Genomic DNA, 10,051 nt, shown 5'->3' with positions numbered 1-10,051 from the left:
TGCTAAAGGAGTTGTAATTTGGGATGCCTCTAATAAACCATTTTGGGAAAAATATAATAAATCCCTTTGTAGCATCTATAATAAACTGCCCAATATCTATGTGGTGGGGAAAAAGTTTTATTCTGCATTTCACGTGGATGGTGATAACCCTAGGTAATCTCAGCATCTTTCTGATTCTCTTGCTAATCCAGGATTCTAAGTAATAATCACTTTGTTCTACAACCTGAGTCTAGCCCTTGTACTGTGCAGTTTTTTTCTACACTTATTTTTCCTGTTGTCTGAATCAATCTCCATGGAAACATAAGTTTTACTGAGTTTCAACCAGCTGTGTCCACCGAGGTAAAGACGCAATAAAGGGCACAGAGCATATATACCACAGCAGCAGTTACTTCCTACAAGGAACCAGAGATTGCAAGTGAAGCTAAAACATTTTCAGCTACAATAGCATCTCTTTCAAGGTGAGCCATTTCCCCAGGGAGAGTTTCCAGCTCTTAGCAAAGGCAGAACAATAAAACATCAAGGATGCCTTTCTAAGGCTGCAAACAGAGTAGCCAACACCTTCAAGCTGATCTGCTTCTGAGTCCTTTAAAAGCCAGGACAGCAACAAAGTGCCCACATTACATTTTCTATAAGCTTGCTAAGCATCTCTTTTCCTAAACCACAAAACCCGAGGCATTTCTACAGAACAGGCAGAAAGGGAAGTCCTGGGAGATCAGGGCCCTGTCTCAGCAGGCATCACACCAGCCTGTCTTTTCCTGAGTGGTTTTCTGCACTTCTCTTCCATCTTTTCCCCTCTGTCCCACACTGGAAGTCACTAGTCTGTGCCCTCCTTACCTCCCATGGTTTCTGCACCTTCATTTCCAAAGGCAAATGAAAACAGTGCCAGGCTGCATACACGGGTTACTCCAGGGACTTCTCCTCCTCCCATTTCCCTTAAAGCATTTGACAGTTAGATCTTGGAACTGAGTCCAGCAGCACTGAGGTCAGAGAGATGGCTAAAGCTAAAGGCAAACTGGATTCTGTTCAGGAGGTTCTCCTTTGTCATTTTTATCTCCTAATAGAAGACCTCTGTTTTCCCAGAAGATTAAATAATAGAAAAGAAGTAGCACAAGGTGGGTGACTCTGCAAACAGGTGGGTGAGTTCTCTAGTTGAGTGAGGGGGTGTCTGTGGGTTGTGGTTTCTTCTTATGAGCAGAGCTTGGAGGAATTTGGTCTATCTGTTGTGGTTTTCCCAGGGGGAAGTCGGGGGTGGCTGGGACTCTAATGATCATTATCAGAAGACTTTGGATTAGGCCTCTGAAACGTTAAGATGTGGATCCTCTCACTATCATGTTAAAATGCAGATCTCCTTTCAATAGGTCTGGGACAGAGCCCGGCCTTTCTATCAAGCTTCTGGTGATGGGATGTCACTGGTTCTCATCCACAATTTGAGTAGCAAGAGGTTAGCTTTTCTACTTACTGCCTTCATATCCCCAGTTGGGCTATGTCATTTTATCAAAACAATGTGGTAAGAGTGAGCACCAATTACTAGCCTGTTGAATCATCCATTGTTAGAGCTGTTTCTTTCAGGTACATTTAAGAGGCCCCTCCCTGTGGTTCCCCATTGCACAAGAAGCCCATTTGCCAGGCAATACCTTGGGCAAGCAAGCCACTGTGCAAAATTGCATTGGCTCTTCCTGCTGCCAGCCAGGCGGCTGCTGGTTGACGCTGGAGTTGTACAGTTTATGTGATAGCGATGACAGCGCTGACTCTGAAGGGTATTAAAGATTTTGAAGGGGTACTTCGCTGCAGCAGCTTCACTTCTCACTTTTTTTTACCCCCCCGCCCCCCACCCACCCTGAGGCTTGTGGGAGAGAAGGATCAGACAGAGCTCTGCACGTGCCATGCCAGGGTTGGGGGAATTATATTTTTATTTTTTGCTTTCTCTGCTACAGGACATACCATGCCTTTTACAGATATTTATAGGACAAACTCCCTCCTGAGCATGCCCAAGCATGGGGGATGGTGAGGAAGATGATTGAAGGGAGAAAGCAGGAAAAGGGGGCGTCTGCATGTATGAGGATTGGAAGGTGGGGAAAACCCTTCGTGCTTGGTTCAGCCTTCAAGAAACAGGAGGGGTTGACTAGATTACAGATGTTAAACCAGGGGTCTGTGGTTCAAACCAGCAACTCTCTACCCTTGTAAGCTATATCTGGCTGGTGTGTTAATTTGTCTAGGGTAAGAGCCCCTAGGTTTCAACAGATTCTCATAGAGTCAATGATACACAAAAGGTTAATCAGCCTCATTTCCAGTCAGGATCATCTGCAAGTCCCTCCCAGAGCAGATATTTGGAGCACTAGGCTTCTAGAAGCAGCAGACATCAAGTTCGGGCCATGGGATTAGGGTGGACAGGGCGGCCACTTGGAATCATTTTCTACCAGAGGCGGAAGAGGCTCAGCTAGCAACAGCCCCATTTTACAGAGCAGAAGCCGAGCTGCAGTCAATTCAGTGATTCCTCCTAAAGTAGGGAGTCAGAAGCTGAGCCTGGACTGGAACCTAGGCCTCCTAGCACACAGAGCACAGGTCTACATTGGGGAAAAGCCCCTTCAATCTGGCAGTTGCCTGGAAAGGGCAAGACATTTGCGGCCAGAGCGCCAGGAGCCCAGCTGGTTATTTCTAGCTTCCTGAATGTCAAAAATCCAGGCCGCTTCTCAAAGCAGCCTCCACTTGTCAGACCAAATCAAGGCATCAGCGCGTCAAGCAGGCGAATCCTCTGCCCCAGGCACCAGCCTGGGGGCGCACGCCCTGCTTCCGCCCCGCCCCGCAAGGCGCACCTGACCGGTTCCCGCGGTGCGCCTGACCGCGGGCGGGCGAGCGCCGCACCCACGCACCCGGGCGCCGCTCCCACCTGCTCCCCGCGTCACGCCTGAGCGCAATCTGCAGCCTTCACCCACCTGGGCGGCTGCCTGGCTTTGCTTAGGGTTGGAGACAGCCCGGCAGCCTGCCTTGGCCGAGTGTGACCAGGGAGCTGGTCTTTGACCCTAGCGGCAGATTGGGCATGACACACTGCCTTCTCTCTGGCCTCTTTTGGAATCTCCCACTTTCACCTGCTTTTCTTCTTAGCAAAACTGCCACCCCTGCCTCTACCCCAATTCCTCGATAGATCTCAATCAACGGGCTCGTTTGTGCCTCTGCAGAATCAATCCAGTTTTACAGGAACAAAAACAAACCCCAGTCCTGAGCGTCTGTTGGTTTCCCGTCCCAACTTCTGTTCATTCAACAAACATGGGAGCATCTACTGGCTAGGCTTTGGACACAACAGACTGACCTCTACCCAGGGAACTGGCAGCACCCCGGGGAAAAGAGAAGCGGATGTTTTTAGGCTGTAATTTAATGGTCGCATAGGAGTTTGCTAGGGTACATGGGGACAGGGAATGAGCATTGCAGGCAGAGAGGACCGGCTGGTGAAAGAACACCGTGGGCGGTAGGATCTGCAGGAAGGCAGGGTGGCCGGTGGGCACAGAGAGATGAGGGCAAGTAGCAGTGATTGGCTGAGGAGGAGCCAGGACTCAGCCAGAGAAAGGAGCATTGACTTCATCCTGAGAACAATGCAGTGCCTTGGAAGGTTTAAACAGGGAAGTGACCAATCCAATTTGCTTTCTTAGGTGGGACTGGAGAGCAGAAGGCCTGTAAGTCCCAGCACAGGGGCAGCAAGGGGCAGCAAGGGGCAGCAAGCGGCAGCATCGCTGAAAGTAGCAGCATTTTCAAGGACAGGGGTCATGTTCTCCCACTTGGGGATCAAATTATCTAAGTTTTCTTCTATTTCCACCCCCACGCTGCTGCCTTATTCCTATCCCTGGCCCCACTGTGACTGGTTTGGCCTTCTGCCTCCATTGGCCCTTGCCTAGCCTTTAGGTAAAATGCTAGGTTGACCAGGTGTCCAGAAAAAAAAAAGAATGGATAAAGAAAACATGTTGTGCATGTGTGTGTGTGTGTGTGTTTGTGTGTGTGTGTGTATTTAACAATGGAATACAACTCAGCCATAAAAAAGACTAAAATCCTATCATATGCAGCAACCTGGGTAGATTGGAGAGACATTATGTTGAATGAAATAACCAGGAAGGCAAAGTTAAACACTGTATGTTCTTACATGTGAAAGCTAAAAAAAACAGTTGATCTCATAGAAGTAAACAGTAGAACAGAGGACACTGGAGGCTGGGGAGGGATGAATAGGGAGAGATTTGTTACAGTAAACACAATTACAGCTAGATAGGAAGAATAAGCTGTACTGTTCTGTACCACTGTGGGATGATTATAGTTAACAATATATAATTTCAAATAGCTAGAAGGAGGATATTGAATGTTTCCAATACAAAGAAATGATACATGTTTGAGATAATGGATATGCCAATTACCCTGATCTATTGTACATGATACATATCAAAACATCACTATGTACCCCCATGAGTGTGTACAATTATTATTTGTCAATTTAAAAATTATTTTAAAAGATGCTAGGTTGACTGTACTCCCAATCCACCACCCTATTTTCAACCACCCATTTGTTCATTGACTCAATAACAATTTCTAAAGTGTTGCTGTGTGCCAGGTGCTGAGTTAGTCATTGTGGGATACAGAATGGGAGATTCATATGTTTCCTGATCTCAAAGAGCGTAGAATTTATCCAATGTCCAAACTTGCCAGTGCATCAGAATCATCTATAAAGATTTAGAAAAATATAGCCAATTGAGCTTCACCCCAGACTGACTGAATCAGAATGTTTCAGGGTAAGTTCCAGGAAGCCATATTATTAAAATTCTCCTCCAGGTAATTTTGTTGAGCAGTCAGAATCTCTGATCCCTAGAGGAATGCTGAAGTGGAATTTCTCTAGTGACCTTTCGTCTACATAGTTGAACAGACCCAGAGTCTGGCTCCTGACCGTAAGACAGAGAAATCACCAGAGAAGACGGGGCAACCGCAGTCCAACTGAGCTGTAAGCCTGGGACCTGCTCACTCACCTTCAAAAAAGCAGGAGGGGCAGGAGGGATGGGTAAATGTAAGGAAAGAGAAGAATGTGCTGGGATGGTGGGGTGGGCTGTACATGCCTAGAGTGGAAGATGCCTCTCTATCTAAATTATATAAATTGTCCATTTTGAAAGCAGAAGACCAGCTCTCTGGCTTGTTGGAACAAACACTCCTTCTTTCTCAGCCACATCTTGATTACTATGGTCAACTAGGGATGATTGTGCTGGCCAATTTCAAATGGTAACCCTGACGAATTATAACAAATAATCTCCACGCGCTTTATACACATACCCATGTCCCCACCAATTAAGTCTGAGTACTAGGGCAAATTGAAGCAAAGGGTGGTGGGGGGTGATCCTGTTAGCTTGCTGTCCTCAGAAATAGCCTCTCCAAGGGACTCTAAAAAGCAGCAGTTCTGTTGGATCATGCCTGGAAAACAGGTCTTCTTGGAGTTTGAGAGGATTAAAATTTTAGTTCCAGTTAACTTTCTGTCTCTTGGTGAAGACTGTTCCCAGAAATCTAATTGTGAAGTATTTATTTGTTGACAGCTAATGATGAGTCAGCTACTGTGATGCCTTAAACATGAATATATTTCCAGTCTTCCTGGGAAGATGAGATACAGTTATACGTAAGAGTAAATAAACACAAGACTTATTTCCAGACAACACTAGAAGAGATGGTTTTGTGGGTATCTGAGGTTCTATATCCTGAAAGCTTATCTGAGCAGTATGTATTTGAGAGCAAAATACTCTGGGTGCCATATAGACATGTAAGACATCATCTTTGTCCTCAGGAAGCTTACAATCTGATAGAAAAGACAGGACATATAAGTATATAATATAAAGAAAATAGTATAGGCTAGGCCAGGCACAGTGGCTCCTGCCTGCAATCCAGCACTTTGGGAGGTTGAGGTGGTGGATCACTTGAGGTTAGGAGTTCAAGACCAGCCTGGCCAACATGGCGAAACCCTGTCTCTACCAAAATACAAAAATTAGCTGGATGTGGTGCTGTGTGCCTGTAGTTCCAGCTACTCAGGAGGCTAAGGTGGGAGAATCTCTTGAACCCAGGAGGCAGAGTTTGCAGTGAGCCAAGATCATGCCACTCCAACCACCCTGGGTGACAGGGTAAGACCCTGTCAAAAAAAAAAAAAAAAAAAAAAAAGCATAGGCTGGGATAAGTGAGTGATTCAGTGTTAGCTTTAGTGTCAATAGAACTTGCACTGAAATATTCAACTTTTTTCCCACAGCCCTGGACAACTTTCAGGAAGACAGTTCTGATCTGTAGCAATTAACACGTGGTCATCCTCAGAAAAAGGGTAAGGCAGGTGCCACTTGACCTAACAGAATCTTATACATGCCAATAATGTGAAGGCTTGATGGGTGTTTGTACTTAGTCCTCTCAATTATTTCCCAGAGATACCCATAACTTAAAATGCAGGAACCAAGAGATTTGAGCCTAGACATTTGGATGAAAAGTGATTTCCACCTGGAGAAAGTCACTGCCCTTCTGTGCAGAGGTAGGTGCCCTGATACTTGCCTGACAGCTGGAAAGGGTGGCTCCGAAGAGGTAAGTGGGAGAAGAGGCCACATAGTATCTCCCTGGGCCTCCTGGTGAAAAACTTGTGTGTGATTTTTCAGGCCTGACCACAAACTCAGGGAAAGCTGACCCCTACCCCAGACTTGGATCACAGCCCATGCGTGGCAGTCTCTGGAGGGAGCTCTCAAGGTCTCAGGTCTCTCTGGCTGGTCATAGTCATCACATATTTGCATTCCTAGCCCCTGAGCCTTCATTCCTGGGTTTATCAGAAGCCTTGGGGAGAGGTGTTCTTTAGGCGCCTCTGCTGAGGCCTTCTTTGGGTGGGGCAGGGAAGGGAGAGAAACCTTGAAGCCACTTTTCCCCACAATGACTCAGAACCTAGTACTTCCACTCCTAGCCTTCCCCCTCCCTTGCTCTCGGCCGCAGAGTCCATAAAACTTCCAGAGCCTTTTGTTCAAGGCTCTGTCAGCAGTGAGACCACCCCAACCCCACATTCCTGCTGATCTACTTGACCCTGGGCCCCTGTGTGTTCCATGGGAGAAATGGAACAGGCAGAGTCCATGCTTTCTCTCGTTTCAGATACTTGCTTATACCATTGCAGGACATGATTGAAAGCTTGACTCTTTTGTTTTGGGCTTGTTGCCTTAATTGACTATTGTGACACCTGGCAGCTCAGTGCTCCCTCTCCCAGTTCAATTGAGCTCCTGACAGAGGGACTCCACCTTCAACTTGCCAGGGGCAAACACTCAAAGGACGGGCTTCATTTCTGTTGCAGGCTCTGGCTTCTCCTAATATGTTTCTAATTCATTTTTAGATTCAGATCTCTCTCTCCCTCTTCATATCGCACATTCACAAACAATAACTGCCTGAGCACCAGGAGAAGCACAGGGCCTGCCTCGTTATTCCTGCCCTGCATGCTGACTCTTCCACTGGGGCTGGGCAGAGTCAGCACATGCAGGAGGGGAATCATGAGCCAGGCCCTGGCCAGATCCAGATTTCCAGACATGAGAACTACCCAAACCCCAGAGACTCAGTTCTTCCATCTACTTTACTGAGGAGGAAGCAGAGAGTCTGAGAAGTAAGTGACTTGGCCAAGGTCACCCAACTGGCACCCAGGTCCTAACCCTTGGGTTCGAACTCTGATCATGACCAGACTGCCTCCTTTAATCTTCTTTCTACTTTCCTGGTACAGTTTCTGTGCACAGCTGAGTCCTTGGGTGCCTAGGACTACACTAAGTCCTCTCAAGTCAGTACTTTCTAGGAGGCTGTAGCCTAACTGGGGAGAGAGGTGAGACCAGGGGTTCTCAGACTTGAGCAGATGTTAGAATCAGTTGGTGAGCTAGTTAAAACACAGATCTGCTGGCCCCACCCCCGGGTTGCTGATTCAGTAGGTCTGGGATGGGGTCTGAGAATTTATACTTCTAACAAGTTTCCAAGTATGGCTGATAAGAACCACTGGACTTAACCATAAACAACCAAAAGTAACAGAGGCAGTGAATGGAAACTGAGCAAAGGCAGGTAGAGAAAGGAGAGAAATGAGGGTGACATTGTTTCTAAGGGCAGGAAATGAACTCCAGGGGCTGGTCCTTGGGAGGTCCTTCTCTTCCCTCTACCTTCATCTACCCTGACTTTGGGTTTATCTAGAAGTTTCACTGTAGCATATAAATTCCCCCTCTCTGCTGGAGGGCTCTGGCCAGCAGGTGAAGCCAAAACCATCACCTGTAGGAGGTTGCTTAGAGCTGGCTCCCGTCCCAACACCCTCCTCTGGGCTTCCCCGTTCACATCGCTGCAGCCTGCACAGCTGCCTGCCTCTCCTGGAGCCTGGGGGCACCTGTCCTAAAGGCCTCGAGGATGAAGAGTCACGGAGGGTGGTTGTGGCCATCTCACCCACCTCTCCGTTGATTCCTCCATGTACTCACACAAGCCCTGGAAGGCCAAGGACACTGATGCTCAGAGAAAGCTAAGGGAGTGGGTACATTACAAAAGGATTGGGAGAGGGGGAGTGGTAAAAACTCCACAGCTCACATTCATTGACTCAGCTCATCTTTCAAGGCCCCAGTTCTCCTGAGTCATCAGTGAGCATGGACTTGCTTTCATAGTCACTAAGGCTGAATGTGGGTCATTGAGATCTAAACTGGTGTTTAAATGTAACCGCACAGAGGTGAGTCAGACACACACAAGGAGAAAAAGAGCAAAAGAGAGAGAGAAGAAAGAAGATTTAGCTCTCTCTTAAGTGGGGGTAAAAATCCAGGAGCGAATCTGAAATGATCCACCTCTCCAAATCTGTCCACTGTTTAATTAGCTCCATGTAGCTATAGGGAAATTGAGGCATAACTGCTGTGTCCACTAGTCCAAAGCTATTCCAGGGACAGCAGCAACCTCAGGAGGAGGCCAGAGATTGGCCAACGGAAAGGCAGAAAGCAGGGACTCTCCACCCAGGTGGAGGCATCACAGGGCCCATGGAGGGAATGGACAGTTGGCATTATGGTCCCCCTACCTTTTCCCAAGACTCTTCCAGCTGACCTACTGAGGCTGCCCCTTGACCTTGAATACAAATGGCCCTCATGCCCAAACAGCCGCTTGACCAGAGCCAACCGACAACCTCCTTTGAGTTTCTCAGTCCCAGGCTGGCTCTGCAGGTAAGAGACAGACATTATGTTAAGGCAAATGTAACCCATGCCAAGCAGTGTGTAGAGATTTCTACCTAGTTTTATTGTTATGAACTCCAGACAAGAGACTTAGAAAAGATGTATGATTTTCTACAACAAAAGCCTGAGTCTGAGGCTTAGGGGTCTCTCATCCCTTTTCCAACTCCCTGTGTGTGTTGCGGGGTCGGGGGTGGGGCGGAATGGAGAATCTGCCATGGAGTCCCCACCTCTGTCCCTTCCAGAAGAGCCTGTATATGGCTAGTGGGCATTTCCCTCCCTGGAGAGGAGGTGGGAGAGGCCCTTCATGTGCTTCCTGGAGCCACAAGGAAAGAGGAGGCTGCTGATTCACCAGCAGCTGCTTCCTGGAATGGCAGTTCCGGGCTGGCAGGCGAACAGTATTTTTCCAAGGTGATCTAGGGCTGTTACAACATTCCCGCTCTGCCCCCATCAGACCTTCCTGTAAGTCAAACCAGAAAGTTACCCAGACCACGCATTCCTGAGCAGTCAAGCACAAGATTCCAGACACAGTGTTTCCAACATGTCTCGCTATCTCTCCTGGGACCTGGGATCCAGTCATCCCCACAGCCCCTGTGCTTCCTCAGCCAAGGCCATAGGTTTGTCGCGCTGGCCATGGAGTCACATGGAAGCCACTGTGTGGCTCCAAGTCAGCTGGGAGGGGAAGGCCTGCCCTGATTCCCCTAACGGTCAGCTGAGAAAGAGCAGAGCCCTGAGCTAGCTTTGTCCCCGCATTTCACAAAGCCACTTTCTCTGGTCCGGCCCAGCTTTCTGAGACAGAAAGCTACCATGTCCCAGACTGAATCAGTCTCACTTTTTTTTTTTCCCCAGAAATAAGGCGCAGGTTT

At 47.9% G+C, this 10,051-nt stretch overlaps 1 long non-coding RNA gene across 1 annotated transcript; it reads left to right on the top strand.

Moving 5' to 3' along the window:
* Positions 1 to 995: 995 nt before the first annotated feature.
* Positions 996 to 6,520, top strand: LOC129013335 (uncharacterized). The gene is made up of 3 exons (XR_010123736.1): positions 996 to 1,112; positions 6,251 to 6,319; positions 6,418 to 6,520. It is a non-coding gene; the product is annotated as an uncharacterized LOC129013335 (long non-coding RNA).
* The last annotated feature ends 3,531 nt before the right edge of the window (positions 6,521 to 10,051 follow it).

The sequence above is a fragment of the Pongo pygmaeus genome, chromosome 15 (genome assembly GCF_028885625.2).
Source record: "Pongo pygmaeus isolate AG05252 chromosome 15, NHGRI_mPonPyg2-v2.0_pri, whole genome shotgun sequence".
Lineage (NCBI taxonomy): Eukaryota > Metazoa > Chordata > Mammalia > Primates > Hominidae > Pongo > Pongo pygmaeus.
Note: the sequence above shows the minus strand (reverse complement) of the source record. Positions and strands in the feature narration are given on the sequence as shown.